General features: G+C 46.5%; 1 protein-coding gene across 4 annotated transcripts in view; it reads left to right on the top strand.

Moving 5' to 3' along the window:
- CAMK1D (calcium/calmodulin dependent protein kinase ID) overlaps positions 1–17627 on the top strand; it is a 457067-nt gene that overhangs the window by 371950 nt on the left and 67490 nt on the right. The window lies entirely within an intron of this gene.

The raw sequence follows: 17627 nt of genomic DNA, 5'->3' as shown, positions 1-17627 counted from the left end.
AAAAAAAAAAAAAAAAAAAAAAAAAAGATCTCCGCCTCTGTGGAGCAGGAGGGAGATAGTCCCAGTAAACATAATAAATAGGCCAGTGCCGTAGCATGTTAGCAGGTGCCGAGCACCTACAGGACAGATTAAAGTGGGACCCAGCACAGTGGCTCATGCCTGTAATCCCAGCACTTTGGGAGGCCGAGGCAGGCGGATCACTTGAGGTCAGGAGTTCAAGACCAGCCTGGTCAACATGGTGAAACTGCATCTCTACTAAAAATACAAAAATTAGCTGGGCATGGTGGGGGGCACCTGTAGTCCCAGAAACTTGGGAGGCTGAGGCAGGAGAATCAGTTGACCCCAGGAGACAGAGGTTGCAGTGAGCCAAGATCACACCACTGTGCTCCAGTCTGGGTGACAAAGTGACTCCCATCTCAAAAAAAAAAAAAAAAAAAAAAAGCCTGGGCTGTAGATACACATTGGGGATGGAAGAGATCATTGGTGTATTGATTTGAACCTTTATCCATGGGCCAGGATGAGCGCATCAAGGTAGTGAGGGCAGACGGAGGAAAGGGCCACACACTGAGCTGTGGAGCTGTCCAACATTAACAGCTGGGGAGAAGAGGAGGAATCTGGAAAGGACGCTGAGAAGGAGTGGCTGGCGGGTAGGCAGAAAATCAATAGCAGTACCGTGGAAGGTAAGTGAAGAAAGTGTTGCAAGGAGGAAGGAGTGATCTCCAGGGTCCAGTCCCACTGGTAGCTCAAGTAAGATGAGAACAGAACTGGCGGCTTCGTTCAGCAACGTAGAATCATGACACTTGTGATTTTGACGAAAACACTGCCAGCGAAGTGCTACGGCCAAAAGCTTGATTGGAGGCGAATGTTCTGTAAAGTCTCCTGGGGAGAGGATTTCAGTGTGTGAATAAAAGAGTATGTTTGAGACACTTGGCTGCAAAGGAGAATAGAGAAATCGGGCAGTAGCTGGGAGGGGAAATGAGATCAAGATAAGGTTTTGGTTTGGTTTGTTTTAATGAGAAAACGTACAATTTATTTGTGTTCCGATAAAAGTGAACCAGCAGAGAGAAGGGAAGGCAGTGCTGTTAAAGAAAGTGGAGAGAATTGCTCAAACCGGGTCCTCGAGCGTTGGGGCGGGAATGAGATCTAGTGTACGCACAGAGGGACTGGCTTTAGAGGGACCATGCTTCCTTCTCTAGGAAGGGACAGAAAGCGGAGTAACTTGGTGCAGATGCTTCTGGTGGTGACGTCTGTGGGAATTCTCTTCTAATCTGTTTTCTCAGTGAAAGTGGAAGCCAGGTCACCTGCTGTAAGTCTTGGAAAACGGAGATTGGAAAAGACGAGAAGTTGTGAAATCGTTGTTGGAGAAAAGTCACAAAAGTGAATGGACTAGAGAAATAAAGGCATCAGGGGTCAGCATGATCAGGAGTTTAAAGCAAGCCTCTATGTCCTTCCATCTCGTGTTCAGCTGCACTGGTGCAGGCACAAAGGAGGTAGAGTTGTGTCTAACCACAGCCATGGGTTTGCCCAGTAAATAAGACAGGAAGAGGAGGGAGGATGTGTGAAAAGGAGCGGCTGTGATCAGCTGTGGAATCTCAGGGAGCAGCAGAGAGCATGAAGATGGCTGGTAACCGTGAAAAGATGACAGATGGGAAGATGGATTGGAGGTCCCAGTGGGACTGGGGATTATTGGAATCTGGGTATTAGAAGGAGTGGGCTGGAAAGATTGAAGGTGGAGATCAGAGAAGAGGCTGCCTGATGGTGAGATTTAGGATGGGTTTGCAGTTCCTGGTAATGACAAGGTCTAGGACATGACCACAAACCCGAATGGGCGATGAGGTAGGGAGGAGGACTGAATTGGACTCCATTCAAATACCTGAGAGACCCAGATGTGGGTAGGGTCAACCCCATGTGTGTTGACATTTGTAGGTCCCAAAATAGGAATGTGCTGGACAGTATGACAGTGAGTGAGGAGCTGAAGTTATTGAAAAATAAGGGACATGATCTGTGTATTAGTCCATTTTCATGCTGCTGACAAAAACATACCCAAGGCCGCATGCAATGGTTCACACCTGTAATCCCAGCACTTTGGGAGGCCGAGGCAGGTTGATCACCTGAGGTCAGGAGTTTGAGACCAGCCTGACCAACATGATGAAACCCTGTCTCTACTAAAAATACAAAAATTACCCAGCGTGAGGGCGGGCACCTATAATCCCAGCTACTCAGGAAGCTGAGGCAGAAGAACTGCTTGAACCCGGGAGGCGGGGGTTGCAGTGAGCCGAGATCATGCCATTGCACTCCAGCATGGGGGACAAGAGCGAGACTTCGTCTCAAAAAAAAAAAAAAAAAAAAAACAAAAAAAAAAAAAAAAAAAAAAAAAAAAAAAGACATACCCAAGACAGGGAAGAAAAAGAGGTTTAATTGGACTTACAGCTCCGCATGGCTGATGAGGCCTCAGAATCATGGCAGGAAGTGAAAGGCTCTTCTTACATGGCGGCCACAAGAGAAAATGAGGAACAGGCAAAAGCAGAAACCCCTGATAAAATCATCAGACCTCTTGAGACTTACTTAATATCATGAGAAAAACATGGGAAAGACAGGCTCCCAGGATTCATTTGCCTCCCCCTGGATCCCTCCCACAATGCGTGGGAATTCTGGGAAATACAATTCAAGTTGAGATTTGGGTGGGGACACAGCCGAACCATATCAGTCTTGTTCACAGCAACCACGAGGGGCAGTGGTACTAGCATCCAGTAGAATCATCTAGAGCCTATGATTACAGTGCAGGTGATGGAGCCACCAGGGACCTCATGTGAGGTCTTCACTCCACCGCTCACATCTGACAAGCCCCTAACCCCCCTCCTTCTCAATTTCCTCATCTGTTGAATGGAGGCAATAGTACATGTCTCAAAGATGGGGCAGTTCGGAGGGTTAAATTAGATAATGTACAAAAAAATGTGAAGCATGGTTCCCGGCATATAGCGATTATGATATATACGATGTCACTCCCTGCTTCAAATCTTTGTGCAAAACCCTGTGCCTCCAGTTGGAGGATAGTGGCGGTTTACCTTTATATTCTCATATGGCACCAGTTGTTTTCTAAGTAAGGTTTATTTGCCACCTTTTCTGAGCCTTTGTTTCACAGGAGGATGAGGGTAAATTGAAGGAGGACCAGTGAAGCTAGACAGATAGTCTAACAGCTGAGAGAGACCAAGAAGACACCTTCGTTAGTAGCAGTGGAGCTGGAGATAGAAGGAGGGAATAGTAATGTTTTAAGAGAAAAGCTGCAGAATTAAAAGCGTGAGTTCATGCGGGGTGGGGAGTTGTAGACCATCTCCCAGGTTTCTGGCTTCGCTGACCAGGTGGATGACATTAAAAGCACAGCAGGAAATTCTCAACACTTCCTGGCAAAGAAAAGCTTCTTTAATTAATTGAATTTCCATCAGACTTGGCAATAATCAGATCATGGGCTCATTTCATCAATCCTCATTGACATGCAGGATTAGCCATTCCACAGTGTGATAGCCACGGAAGAAGTATAACACCAGGTAATGTTGTAGAAGCATCAGAATGAAAATGCCAGCTCTTCGTTCAGTCAGTTTCACTTATGTTATGCCGTACACCCGAACCCAATTTGTTTGTTTTGAATGAGAGTGTGTGTGTGCATTTCTTTGAACTATTTGGCTCAAATGGTTCCATGATTCCTGAATGGAATTTGCTTTTTTGTTTTGGCCAAAGAATTGAAGATGTTCATTTTATTATTTCAAAATCATATGTATCTATTATTATGTACACTCATTTTCTAAATTATGTAACAGTTTTTGAAAGACCAGAGATTTCAAGGTGGGGTGATCAAATCGTAAGCATCTCCAGGATTATGGATGATTTAGCCCCTGTGGTGGGCTAAATCCAAGATCTCTTGCACTTCCCCGAGCAGTGGTTTGTGTTAAATTATAGACACAGGCTGGGTGTGCTGGCTGTTGCCTATAATCCCAGCACTTTGGGAAGCCAAGGTGGGCAGATCACTTGAGGTCAGGAGTTCCAAGCAGCCTAGCTAACGTGGAGAAACCCCGTATCTACTAAAAATACAAAAAAATTAGCATGGTGGATGCCTGTAGTCCCAGCTACTTGGGAGGCTGAGGCAGGAGAATAACTTGAACCTGGGAGGTGGAGGTTGCAGTGAGCCAAGATTATGCCACTGCACTCCAGCCTGGGTGACAGAGCAAGACTGTCTCAAAAAAAAAAAAAAAAAAAAAAAGGCACAAACCTCTTTGACTTGGCTGTATCCCTCTTTGACTCGGATATGAGAAAAATTTCAGAGCTGTGTTGTGACATGCTTCCCGCAAGTCCAGAGAACTTCATGGCCTGGCTTTGGGTGCCGACCTCCCATTACTCCCCATCTTAGATTTAATCCTCTCCTTAGCCTGATTTTTCTTACTTGTATCAAATCTGCTTTCTCTTTCTGTGTTTTCTGCATCCTTTCAAGCTGCTGTCTGAACAGCAGCTCTGCTCTCTAGAACAGAGTTGGGCAGAAAAAGTAGCTCATTATTCGTGGATTTGGGCATTTGGACAGGTCTCTCCCTGCACCTCGAAGAGTGCCTGCCACAGAATAAACATTCAGTAAGCATTTAGTAAAACGGTAAACATTTGCTTGTTTCCCTCTGTGTAGTGGAGGTATGATTCCAAGCATTTGCCTAGCCTGCAGTGCCTTGGAATAACAGGATGTTGATAGCAACAATGCGGCTAGCCTTTGCGGAGTGCTTTCTCTGTGTCTGCTTTTCATAGGTCTTATTTCGTCTCCTGATGATCCTAAGAGATAAGTGCAATAGTTATGCCTGTTTTACAGATGTGAGTTTAAGGAAGGGAAGTATCTTTTTAAATTCAGGCAGCAAGAAACAGAGGAGCAAACCTCCACTTCACCACTGCCCTGCAATGCCGTGTCCAAGGGACAGCGATGGCAGAAGCCTGGCTCCCTAAAAGGAGCTAGTCACTCTCGCCTCTAGTGGTACCAACCCTCTCTCTGTACTAGACCCAATGCTGAATGTCCTGCTGTGACCTTGAAGCAACGAACAACATGCTGAGATGTGGAGCTGGCAGCCTGGCAGATTCTAATCCCCAGAGAGTTGTGGGGTGGCACAGTCAGCATTTTTTTTTTAAGAAATAAAAAATTAAGAAGCTGTGACCTCTCCTTCGCCCTCCGGATACTCCATTACTGAGGGGGTGAGAGATGACTGGCACCACATTCAGATCAGAAAGGAAAGAGAAGGTTAAGCTGATTTTGATTGAAATTCCACTGTAGGCACACGGAGGAATTTTAACGTAGTACTGAGCCAGTGAATGCTGTGTGTTCTTCTGGTTGAGACTTGGCACTGGAGCACATGCAGGGGACAGCCAGATCTGCAGCAAGTCTTTCTTCATGCAGAAAGTTCCATCATGGCGCCAAACGCCAGGACTTCCAGAGAGCCTCCAAGCAGCCTACAAGCTTCTTGCCCAATGAGGAGGACCACGCTCTCGTTTTTTTTGTTTTGTTTTTTTTTAAGACAGAGTCTCACTCTGTTGCCCAGACTGGAGTGCAATGATGCAATCTCGGCTCACTGCAACCTCCACTCCCTGGTCCAAGCGATTCTCTCTGCTTCAGCCTCCTGAGTAGCTGGGATTACAGGTGCATGCCACCACGCCTGGCCAATTTCTGTATTTTCAGTAGAGACGAGGTTTTACCGTATTTGCCAGGCTGGTCTGGAACCCCGGACCTCAGGCCTCCCAAAGTGCTGGGATTATAGGCACGAGCCACCACACCCAGCCTCCGCCGTCACGTTCCTCCTCTCTCACCCCCCCTCAGCTGCTCCTCTTCCCTATTTTGGCACGACCCTGCTCACGTGTCCTGTCTCCTTCCACCACCTTCCCCTCTGTGTCCCCAAGGAGTGGTGTAAGAGCAACATGTGCCGCCAAGTGGCCTTGCCCCAGAAGCTCAGGGCTCTGACTGTTGACTAGATAAGCATCATAATTCTGTTCAGCTGGATAATTCTATTCAGTGAGATCTAGTAAAAGTAATACTGAGAATTTATTGTTTTTTTTAAAGCAATTCATTTCTAGAAGTGTAAAGCTAATTATTGTATCATTAAAAGTTTTCTGGCACTTCTTAAATAAGATTTGTATTTTAACATTTTGGAAAATATTATAATACAAAACCCAACAGAGAATACATGAAAAATGAATAAGAAATCAATTTCATAAGCTTAGGTAGAAGTGCCTGCTGTATGCATTTACTTTGACACGGTGTGCTTCCAAACTTTTTTTCTTCCTCCTGGACTGCTTCTCTTGATGAATAGCACTATCATGTCCTTGGCCGCTGTCGCCAGAGCCAGCATGGTGTTTAATTTAGTCAAGACTCCTTTGGTTGCCAGTGAGAGAAACCCGTCAGGAACCGGCAGAACTGAGCGTCTGCCTCCAGGACAAACAGCCCCTGTGTTTCTCTCTCCTGCTCAGGCTCCTGGTCTCCAGTCCTCTCCTCTCTGCCTGTTGGTTCATTTTCTGTTTCCATGGAGGAGCTGGACCACGGCCACGAGCTGCTCCAGGGTTGATTCATACTAACTTAGGTATACAAGAGAACAGCGAGCATCCCCGGAACAGTCTCAGCGCGTGCAGCTGCAGGGGAGGGCACGAGTGTGCGTAGCCTGAGTCACCTGCCGGGGGCTGGACAGACACACATCAGCATCTCTAACATTGCCCCTGGGCCTTCCTCCCACCCTCCCCCCATCCGATCAGCTACAGCCTTCTGACCTCTCTCTCATCAGGGTGTTTGCTTTCCTTACCGCCCTGTTCCTGTCCTGGGCTGGCCTTGACTCTTTTTCTGCTAGCCGGGGGCAGCAGCCTCGTGACAGTTTCCATACCCCGCGTTATTTCCCCTAGCCTATGCTTCACATCAGAATGATTGTCCTAGACAGAAACTTGAGCATGAGATATTTCTGCCCAAAGCGCTGTCAGGTCTCTGTCATCGTTAGAATGAAGTCCCAAGTCAGGGCCCTTCCTCACTACCCTGGGCTGCACTACCCGGTGATACAGGCTGTCTTACGTTCCCCAGACCCCTGCCCTTTTCTTTCTTTGGAGCTTTGGAGTCTACGGTCCTCTCAGCTTGCAAAGTCCCACCTCACTTTCCCCGGGTCTCAGCTGAAGCCTTCCTTGGCCTTGCCTCTTACTTCTGCCTGTGACCTCACCCACGGCTCTGCCGTCCGCTCCCTTTCACACCGCTGTTCTTGGCAGTACATATTAGAAATGTTCATTTGCATCATTGTTGAAAATTATCAGTAATTGTGATTATGACCGGAGCCTAGATTCGACAGCATTCTACTCACTTTTGGACAACGGGGACATAAGCTGCAAGATAAACGCAAATATAAAATACTTTTAAGAATGGCTGGCCGGGCGCAGTGGCTCACGCCCATAATCCAGCACTTTGGGAGGCGGAGGTGGGCGGATCACAAGGTCAGGAGGTTGAGACCAGCCTGGCCAACATGGGGAAACCTTGTCTCTACTAAAAATACAAAAATTATCCATGCATGGTAGCACGCGCCTGTAATCCCAGCTACTCGGGAGGCTGAGGCAGGAGAATTGCTTGAACCTGGGAGGTGGAGGTTGCAGTGAGCTGAGATTGTGCTACTGTACTCCAGCCTGGGCGACAGAGCGAGACTCTGTCAAAAAAAAGGCTGTTGTAGCACCTAAAATAAACAAACACATGAGTTTACTGAACTCATATTCCAATTGTACAACATGAGACTGCTATACCATACACCAGAATAAATTCTAGACGGATTAAAGAATAACTAAATATTCACAGATGCACAAAATGTATACGTTAATAACATTTTAAAATAAAATAATGTACTAGTTTGTGTAAAATCAAAAATTAAATCATGAAGTCTTTGGGAAGAAATATTTGTGAGCTCTTGGAAACAGACCCTTCCTCAAGAAAATAAATAGTGAAGGAATGTGTAGACAGATCGAATTTCCTGATAAAATAAAAAACATCTAGGTGACAATGCATGAGAAATACAATTAAAGGATAAATAGTGAACCATAAAAAATATTTAAGAAATTATAATAGACCCCAGGATTAATATCCTTACCATAGTAAGAGTTCGTAAGAGTTTCTATCAATAAGAAGACGTTTGAACCTTGGGTAACTAGTGAACAAGAGACTCAGAGAGACTTTTGGTGGTCGTGAAGGAGACGTGAGCACTGTCCTGTCAGTCTTTTGTCCAGTGGTGTCGTTATTTTTCTAGGAATGGCATCATCCAAAATGTAAACAAAGATATTTACACTAACTTGATCTGTTTATTTTTATTTATAATAACAGAAATATCCACAGGGAGTGTATCATTAAAAAAAAAGTTATCCTAGCTGGGCACAGTGGCTCATGCCTGTAATCTTGGCACTTTGGGAGGCCGAGGCAGGTGGGCCACGAGGTCAGGAGATCAAGATCATCCTGGCTAACATGGTAAAACCTTGTCTCTCCTAAAAATTAAAAAAATTAGCCGAGCGTGGTGGCACGTGCCTGTAGTCCCAGCCTCTTGGGAGGGTGAGGCAAGAGAATTGCTTGAACCTGGGAGGCGGAGGTTGCAGTGAGCCGAGATCAATCCACTGCACTCCAGCCTGGGTGACAGAGCAAGACTTCATCTGAAAAAAAAAAAAAAATTATTCTATAACCACACATAAGATTATGCAAATTTCAAAATTACTTTATGAGGTATCTATGAATGTTGGGAAATATTTGTAATATAACATTACTTGAAAAGTTCGGCTGGATGTGGTGGCTCACGCCTGTAATCCTAGCACATTGGAAGGCTCGTGGATTGTTTGAGCCAAGGAGTTTGAGACCAGCTTGGACAACATGGTGAAACCTTGTTTCTGCAAAAAATACAAATATTAGCCAGGTGCAGTGGTGCATACCTGTATTCTCAGCTACTCAGGAAGCTGAGATAGGAGAATCACTTGAGCCCAGAAGGCAGAGATTGCAGTGAGCCCTGAGTGTGTGCCCGCACTCTAGCCTGGGCAACAGAGAGAAACCCTGTCTCAGAAAAAAAGATTAATACAAAATGAGATATGTACTTTTTTTGTTTTTTTCGCCTTGAGACAGAGTCTTGCTCTGTCACCCAAGTTGGAGTGCAGTGGCGCGATCTTGGCTCACTGCGACCTCCGCCTCCCAGGTTTAAGCAGTTTTCCTGCCTCAGCCTCTAAAGTAACTGGGATTATAGGCATGTGCCACCACACCCGGCTAATTTTTTTTTTAAAGATTTTTAGTAGAGATGGTGTTTTACCTTGTTGGTCAGGCTGGTCTCGAACTCCTGACCTCAGGTGCTTCACCTGCCTTGGTCTCCTAAAGAGCTCCAATTACGTGTGTGAGCCACTGCGCCTGACTGAGATATATACTTTGATCTTAATATAACTTAAAAAAAAGATTGAAAGGATAAAGGCAAAAAATGAGAGGGTGTGGAGTCTGGGATGACTTTGGAGTTTCGTGTGCTTTGTATACATTCCAGATTGTCTGTACTGAGCATGTACTATTTATAATCAGAAATTTCAGAAGACCCCTAATCGTACGGTACTCTCTTGGTCTCAGTTCGTGACAGCTCAGCTGTTCACCAGTCGAATCATTTTTCCTTGCTGTAACTTGGTTGCCTTATCCTTAAAATAAGGCCAACAAGCTTCCCCATGAGAAGCAAGTGGAATTCGTGTGGTTGCACAAATATTTTGGAAAAGTCAAAGATTTACAGCAGCCGTGAGTTGGACGATGGTATTACTTATGCCAGATACATTTTCTAATTTGTAAAAATATGATCTGAGGTGGGAACCGAGTAGTCCTGTGTGCCATTTCATCCCGTCATTGGGCATTATTTGTTTGCCTTCCTTCTGTGAATCTGTCTGTGGCCAGCTCCTCCCTGGGGCTTCCCCTCTGCCCTCCGTTTGGGCAACTCTCTCCGACACTCCTGGTGTAGGACTGTGGAAAGGCACACAAATGCCAGCTATGAGGAAAATGTACAGACCTTTTTTTGTAAATAAATTATTGTTTCATGGAGGTAACCACGTCAAGGGAGAGAGACAAGATCAGAAACCAGAAGATGGGCTGGGCGCAGTGACTCACACCTGTGATCCCAGCACTTTGGGAGGCAGAGGCAGGTGAATCACCTGATGTCAGGAGTTCGACACCAGCCTGGGCAACATGGTAAAACCCCATCTCTACTAAAAATGCAAAACTTAGCCAGGCGTGGTGGTTGGACACCTGTAATCCAAGCTATTCAAGTGGCTGAGACAGGAGAATTGCTTGAACCCAGGAGGCAAAGGTCGCAGTGAGCTGAGATTGTGCCAGTGCACTCCAGCCTGGGAAACAGAGAGAGATCTGGCTAAAAACAGCAACAAAAACAAAGAAACAACAACAACAAAACCAGGAGATAGAGTCAGAGAGGCAGGCAGGGACTGATGAGTCTTGGTGGGCTTGTTACTTGTGAAGCTGGGAATTTGAACAAGACATAAATAGCTGGGCCAAGGTAGTTCAAGATTTGGGGAGGCAGAGCCTCTTTTGGAGAGATCTCTGGGTTTTTTTGCATAGGACGCACACGTTCCATGGTACTGGGTACTGAGTTGAACCTGGCATGACAGGAGCAGTCACTCACATCCCTTTGGTTGAGGACTCTTTAGTGCAGCACCAACCTCCATCTACTTTGCCAATGAGAGTTAGTCATCATGAGCTAGCACGAAATTTCAAATGAGATTGGGAATTTTCTTAAGGCGATTTCAGATAATTGGTGGTTCCTGGACTGCCTAATGGAAGGGGATTTTCCACATCATCCTTTTGATGGAAGAGACTGAAAATGTGGCATGCACTCAAATGCTCCCATATCTGTGACTTTAAATCATTTAATCACCAAAATCGTATTGTCTTCCTGCCTACAGGCATTCTAGCAGAGGCTGCAAGTGTGTTAAATGCAGGAAGCACATGGATTCTAAATTCAAGTGTGGGTACGGACTTCCCTGGCATCTCCTTGCCTCTCTGAGAGCCTGGGTGCTCTCAGATTTTCCCGTATTCCTTTCTTCGTGCTTAGCAGAGACCACGTGCTCTCAGAAAAATTACGAACCGCCAGGTTAGACTAAGTTCAACAAATCCCTCTGCACAGATGGGTAAATACATCTGACAGTCCTTACTGGACAGCCAGGAAGGCACTGGTCAAGCTGAACCAGGCTCCTGCCCCTGAGATTCAGGGGCAGTGGGGGCTGCCCAAGTCTTGGCTTGCCTTGCTCTGTTTCTTTCTACCACGGACAGCAAATTTGGTATGAGCTACAGTCTGTGAAACATCAGGTATGTTTTCCCGTGGTGCTTCTGTTCTGGGAACTTTTTGGTTTTCTTATTTCTTATGAAAAATGTTCAGAATTTACAGATGTAGAGAGAACATGTCATGAGCCTCTGTCTTAGGTCTGTTTCCCTGGAAACAGCCTCTGAAGCAGAGGTTTGGGAGCAGGTGGTTTTCTGCGGAGAGTCTCCAGGATAAGCATCTTCTGGGAAGGGAGGGAAGCAGGAGAGGGCCAGGGAAGGAATTAGGCCACAGAGCAGGCTCAGCAAGGCCTCAGCCGTCCCAGAACTTCAGAGCCAAGGTGGCCCTGCAGGGGTCTCTCCTGCCTTAGGACAAGAAGGGAGGATGGCGATTTACATCCTTTCATTGTCTGGATGTGAGCTTGGTCTGCAGAGGGATGTTTAGCTCTCAGTATGCTAAAGGTGAGGGACTCAGCTAAGAGCTGGCCTCAGCCAACACACTGCCAGGGTCTGGGGTGCCCTGCGGGGAGAGTGAGGCCATACCCCATGGCATCCCTTCCACTGACCCTTCCCCAGCTCCCACCATTGTCCACACCAGGCCCATCTTGCCCTCTCTCTGCCTATACCCACCGCTCCCCTTTGTTTATGTGTTTTAACAAGTGTTTTAGATATATATGTATTTTTAGACAGGGTCTCGCTCTGTTGCCCAGGCTGGAGTGCAGTATGCAGTCACAGCTCACGAGAGCCTCAAACTCGGCCATCCTCCCACCTCAGCCCTCAAGCAGCTGGGACTACAGGCATGTGCCATCATGCCCAGCTAATTTTTAAACTTTTAGTAGAGACGGGGTCTCGCCATGTTGTCCAGGTTGGTTTCCAACTGCTGGGCTCAAGCGATCCGCCTCCCTTCGCCTCTCAAAGTGCTGGGATCACAGGCATGAGCTACCGCGCCCAGCAGAAATAGACTTTATGTACCATAAAATCCACTCCTTTTGAATGTACAATTGCATGATTTTCAGTAAATTGGCTGAGCTGTGCAGCCATCACCTAAATCCAGCTTTAGAACATTTTCATCACCTTAATGGCACACTCTCTTTTGAAAATTATGTCTGGTAGATTTTGAAGCAAATCACATTTAGGAAGGTTTCAGCTTGATTAAGTTCTCAGCTGAAGGGATCTTTAGATGGGAATAATATGAGTGAGTGAGGTGCCATTGAACAGTTACTTGAGGTCACATCATATAAGATCTTGGGAGACGTAACTAACTAAAAGCGATTTCTGAAGAGAATGACCCCAGCTCCCTGGGTGAAGTGGTTTATTCCCGGGGTCATCTAAGAATACCATATCTGACAAAGGGCTGCATGCATTAGAGTTCTTCTACTTTATTCTTCAAGAGGAGAGAACCCATGTCACAGGCAGGATGTGTGCGAGACAGCAGGTGGATGGGAGGAAGACTGTGTGGAGAAGGAGGCATGGCTCTGACGAGAGGCCATCTTCGTAGGTCATCAGGAATGAGAATGAGTCAAGATGAAGAAGGTTGAACAGGAAACCAAGACAAGGCCAGGCACGGTGGCTCACGCCTGTAATCGCAACACTTTGAGAGGCTGAGGCAGGAGAGCTGATGGTGTGAGTTCCAGTCCGAAAGCCAGCAGGCTCGCGTCCTGAGAAGAGTATTTGTTTCAGTTCAAGTCCGAAGGCAGGAAAAACCTAGTATCCCAGCTTTAAAGCAGTCAAGCAGGAGGGGTCCCCTCATATTCAGGGGAGAGGCAGCCTTTTATGTTCTGTTCAGATCTTTGAATGAGGCATACTCGCATTAGGGAGGTCAGATCTGCCATACTTTGTCTACTGATTTAAAAGTTAATCTCATCCAAAAAGCAAACACACTCATCCAAAATAATGTTTGCCCAAATATTTGCGGCCCATTCGAGTTTCATAAAATTAACCATCACAGCCCCAGTCAGAGGTTGCAGTGTAGGGATGCTAAGAAGCCATTCTGGAACCTGGTCTGTCCCAGACCAGTGCGGTTGTATTCCTCTCTTCACCCTTCACAGCTCACGGTATTTAAACTCTTTCTGTTCTTTTTCTTAAAAAATTGTTCAAAAGCAAGCATGCTTAGTGTCTTTCGGAATAGTCTGAATACCCATGCCTGTCTTCCCAGCTACTCAGGAAGCTGAGGCAGGAGAATCTCTTGAATCCAGGAGGCGGAGATTGCAGTGAGTTGACATCACACCACTGCACTCCAGGCTGGGTGACAGAGGGAGACCCCGTCTCAAAAAAAACAAAGAAAGAAAAGAGGTGGTTTCTAGATGGTAAAGAATGTAATAAAAAAAAAAAAAAAAAAATCTCAAAAAAAAAAAAAAAAGGAAAAAGGGAAAGAAAGTTGTCAAGGGTCTCTGGTAGAACCTCAGTGGCAGGGAGCCATCATGTGCTAAGGCATTGAGAATAGAGAAGGGGAAGAGTGCGTGAAGCTGGTGAGGCTGCAGGCATCAGACAGGGACTCAGACTCTGGCTGGAGGGATGCCGAGGGGTCACCAGGGGCCAACAGGCAGGGATGGGGCACTGTGTGTGACTCGGAATTTTCCTTTAGGGCAGCTATAAAACTTGAAGAAGAAAAGACAGGAGTTTCTGGAAAAGGTTTGCTTTCTGGAACCTGAAAAAAACACTGAGAGCTGATATCAGCTTTGGGTTTTGGGTCCTCGGTTGACCAGAGTAGCTCATCTGTTGAGAAAGGACAGTAGCTGGTCCCACAGCCCACCGGAAGATGCTTTGTACTGTTCCCTGCCCAGAAAGCTTCTGCTGACAGTGGACATAGCAGAGAGAGCCTCGAACTGTCCATCAGTCCATCCGTGGGGATTGGTGATAAGCAAAGCAAAAGTAGCCAGGTGCAGTGGTGCACACTTGCAGTTCCAGCTGTTCCAGAGGCTGAGACAGGAGGATCGCTCGAGTCTAGGAGTTCAAGGCTGCAAGGAGCTATGATGGTACCATGGCACAGCAGCCTGGGTGACAGAGTGTTTTGCTAAAAACAGAAAAAGAAATCTTAAAGGGCTGAGAAGGCTGTCAAGTCTTTCTGTGACTTCTGTTTCTCTGTTCAATTTGAATGTAACCAATGAATGTTTCCATAATTGTTTCAATAAGTGATTAGATTTTATGGAGAGAGAATTGCAGGTGTAAAAGCGTGAGCTTTAGGTCTAACCACGCTCCACACCTTGACTGATAATCTTTGCTGGAAGGCAGCTCCTAAATTTTGGGCATGATGCCTAGGAGCTATTCGAAATTACAACTGAAATTTCAGGACAGTATCGTTCACATGGTTGCTGTTCATTGTTTGGGAATAGTGGTATCCATCCTTAGTGAACCTTCTAAATATTGGGGGAAAAAATGTTTCTTTGTCATTTTTTAACATTACAGTTAATGCACACCATTAACACAAGCATAACGTGGTTTGACAGGTTGTTTAAAATGTCTTTGAACACGTCGCAGTACTCTCATTCACTGTCACGTCGTGTCTTACCCTCCTCTGTACTAAATGTGGAGGGTGAATGTGGAGGTGCTAGAAAGCAAAAAAAAAAAAAAAAAAAAGGGAATCCATCGTAAGAATGGCTTTTGTCCAACGTGGGCACTAGAACACAAAGAAAGTATGGGTTTTTTTTTTTTTTTTTTAAAGAGGAATCTCGCTCTGTCGCCCAGGCTGGAGTGCAGTGGTGCAGTCTCTGCTCACTGCAACATCCGCCTCCTGGGCTCAAGCAATTCTCCTGCCTCAGCCTCCCGCGTAGCTGGGATTACAGGTGCCCACCATCACACTAAATTTTGTTGGCCAGGCTGGTCTTGAACTCATGACCACAAATGATCCACCCACCTCAGCCTTCCAAAGTGCTGGGATTCCAGGCATGAGCCACTGCACCCAGCCAGAAAGTATGTTTTAAAAGCTGCCTACACCATAGCCAAGAGTAGAGGTTTTGTTATATTCTCAGGTTGCGCCATTTGAGCTGAGTGAGAAGGAGCCAAGGGCAGTGGCTGCTTACCTGGCAAGCCTGGCAGCTGGTCTGTTTCCTCATCTTAATTCTAAAAGAGCATGTCAGTTGCCAGCAGCATTTCAGCACATACTGTACATTAGTGCAATGACAAGGGAAGGCCTCAGATCTGTTATCTGTCAAAATTCACAACTGACAAATTGCCATGGTTTAATTGCTTTTTCCCCCAGGCACTGACTGTATGTGTTTTGATTACCCCACCCTGTCCATGTGGCATGGATTGGGCTATGACATTGCCAGCCAGTTGTCCCCACCCGGGGTCACTCCGTCCCGTCCCCATATGCTGTGCCATATCACTTAGTCACCCTTTAGCAGATCATTCTAAATGGTTGTCTGGCATGATTTTTGAAATAGATGATTATTAAAATGTGTTGAAGGGTTCTTTTGTTTAGATGTGACCTTCTATTGCAGAGGAAAATCACCAAGTCTTGTCTGCTCAGGCTCTCTGCAGAAAACCAGGACCAGCCAGCTGGGACAGCCATCCCTGGGTGGGCTGGGGGCTCTAGAATATTCTTTTGAGTGTGGGGTGCCCACTCCAAGTTAAAAGGCCAAACTCAGAGCAGAAGAGGCTGGGAGGAGATATGATTGGTGAAACAAAGATACAGCATGCAAACCACTAGCAAGGTTAGGGGCAGGGAGAGTAAAGGAATGGATGGATGAATGAATGAATGAATGAATGAAAAGGGGAAGTTGAAGGAGGATTGTCTCAGTGGCTAGTCAGCTAAAGGAGGTAGGCAGGCCAGGTACGGTGGCTCAGGCCTGTAATCCCAGCACTTTGGGAGGCCGAGGTGGGCAAATCACCTGAGGTCAGAAGTTTTGAGACCATCCTGGCCAACATGGCAAACACCTGTCTCTACTAAAAATACGAAAGCTAGCTGGATGTGGTGGTGCATGCCTGTAACTCCAGTTACTCGGGATGCTGAGGCTGGAGAATCACTGGAGCCCGGGAAGTGGAGATTGCAGTGAGCAGAGAGATCACACCACTGCATTCCAGCCCGGGTGATGGAGTGAGACTTTGTCTCTGCAAAAAATAAAATAAAATAATAAAATAAAGGAGGCAGGCTTCAGCAGGCTTGTGGTGAGCTTCATGCTGCACGCTCTGAGAATTTGCATGGCTGCTTAGGGTCACCATACCCAGCCAGACCCACACCCCAGTCCCTATGCAGTTTTGTGCAAAATATTTGTCTATTATTCTAGAGAGAGAGTCTTGCTTTGTCACCCATGCTGGAGTGAGTGGCACGATCCTACCTCACTGCAGCCTCCAGCTCCTGCCTCAAACCGGAGTTGAGATGAGATCTTTTCATCTCAGCCTCCCAAAGTGCTGGGACTACAGGTGTGCCACCCTGCTTGGCCTTCATCTTTCTTTAGTCAGCAAATATTTATTTCAGTTTTCTCTGTGCCAAGTACCATGTGAAGCTCTAGGCAAACAGCAGTAAATGAGGCAGGCATGGCCCTGCCTTTGTGGAGCTCACAATCTGGGATAGGGTGGGACAGGAGGAGAAGCCAGCCCCAGGTCACTCTGCTAACTCCTAAGTATAACTGATGTGTACTGTGCAAAAAGACAGGCGCAAAGAGCGAATGTATTGAGGGCCCTGATCTGCTCTGGGGGTCAGGAAAGGCATCTCTGAAGTAGTGACGTTCACGCTAGGACTTGAGCGATGATTATGGGTAGAAAGACAAAAATGTGTGAGGGTGCTGCAGGTCCCAGCCTTAGCAGCTGTCACAGAGCCCGGGAGCCATGCAGTGGGCAGCTGGGGCCGCACGCCTTTGTCAGTGCTACTGATAGAAAGTAAACCCAGAAGCCACCGAGACTTCCCCAACAAAGGTGGTGAGTAAAGAGTAAAGCTTTGCAAGGCTGAGCAGTAGACAGGCAATGTTTGTTTCACTTTTGCTATTCCAGAGGCATTGTTAGGCCTTTCTTGGATTATTTTTTTTCTTTGAGACAGAGTCTCGCCCTGTTGCTCTGTCGCCCAGGCTGGAGTGCAGTGGCGTGATCTTGGCTCACCACAACCTCTGCCTCCTGGTTTCAAGTGATTCTTTTACCTCAACCTCCCCAGTAGCAGGGATTACAGGCACCCGCCACCACACCAGGCTAATTTTTTGTAGAGACGGGGGTTTCACCATGTTGGCCAGGCTGGTCTTGAACTCCTGACCTTGTTATCTATCCACATCGGCCTCCCAAAGTGCTGGGATTACAGGCGTGAGCCACCATACCTGGCCAACACTTTCAAATATATCTATTTGTTCATCAATCTACTTATTTACTTTCTCTCCCTCTCCCACTGGAATAGAAAAGTTGT

This window comes from Cebus imitator, unplaced genomic scaffold (genome assembly GCF_001604975.1).
Source record: "Cebus imitator isolate Cc_AM_T3 unplaced genomic scaffold, Cebus_imitator-1.0 Scaffold61, whole genome shotgun sequence".
Taxonomy (NCBI): domain Eukaryota; kingdom Metazoa; phylum Chordata; class Mammalia; order Primates; family Cebidae; genus Cebus; species Cebus imitator.
The sequence above is the reverse complement of the archived record's forward strand: the minus strand, read 5'-3'. Positions and strand labels throughout refer to the sequence as shown.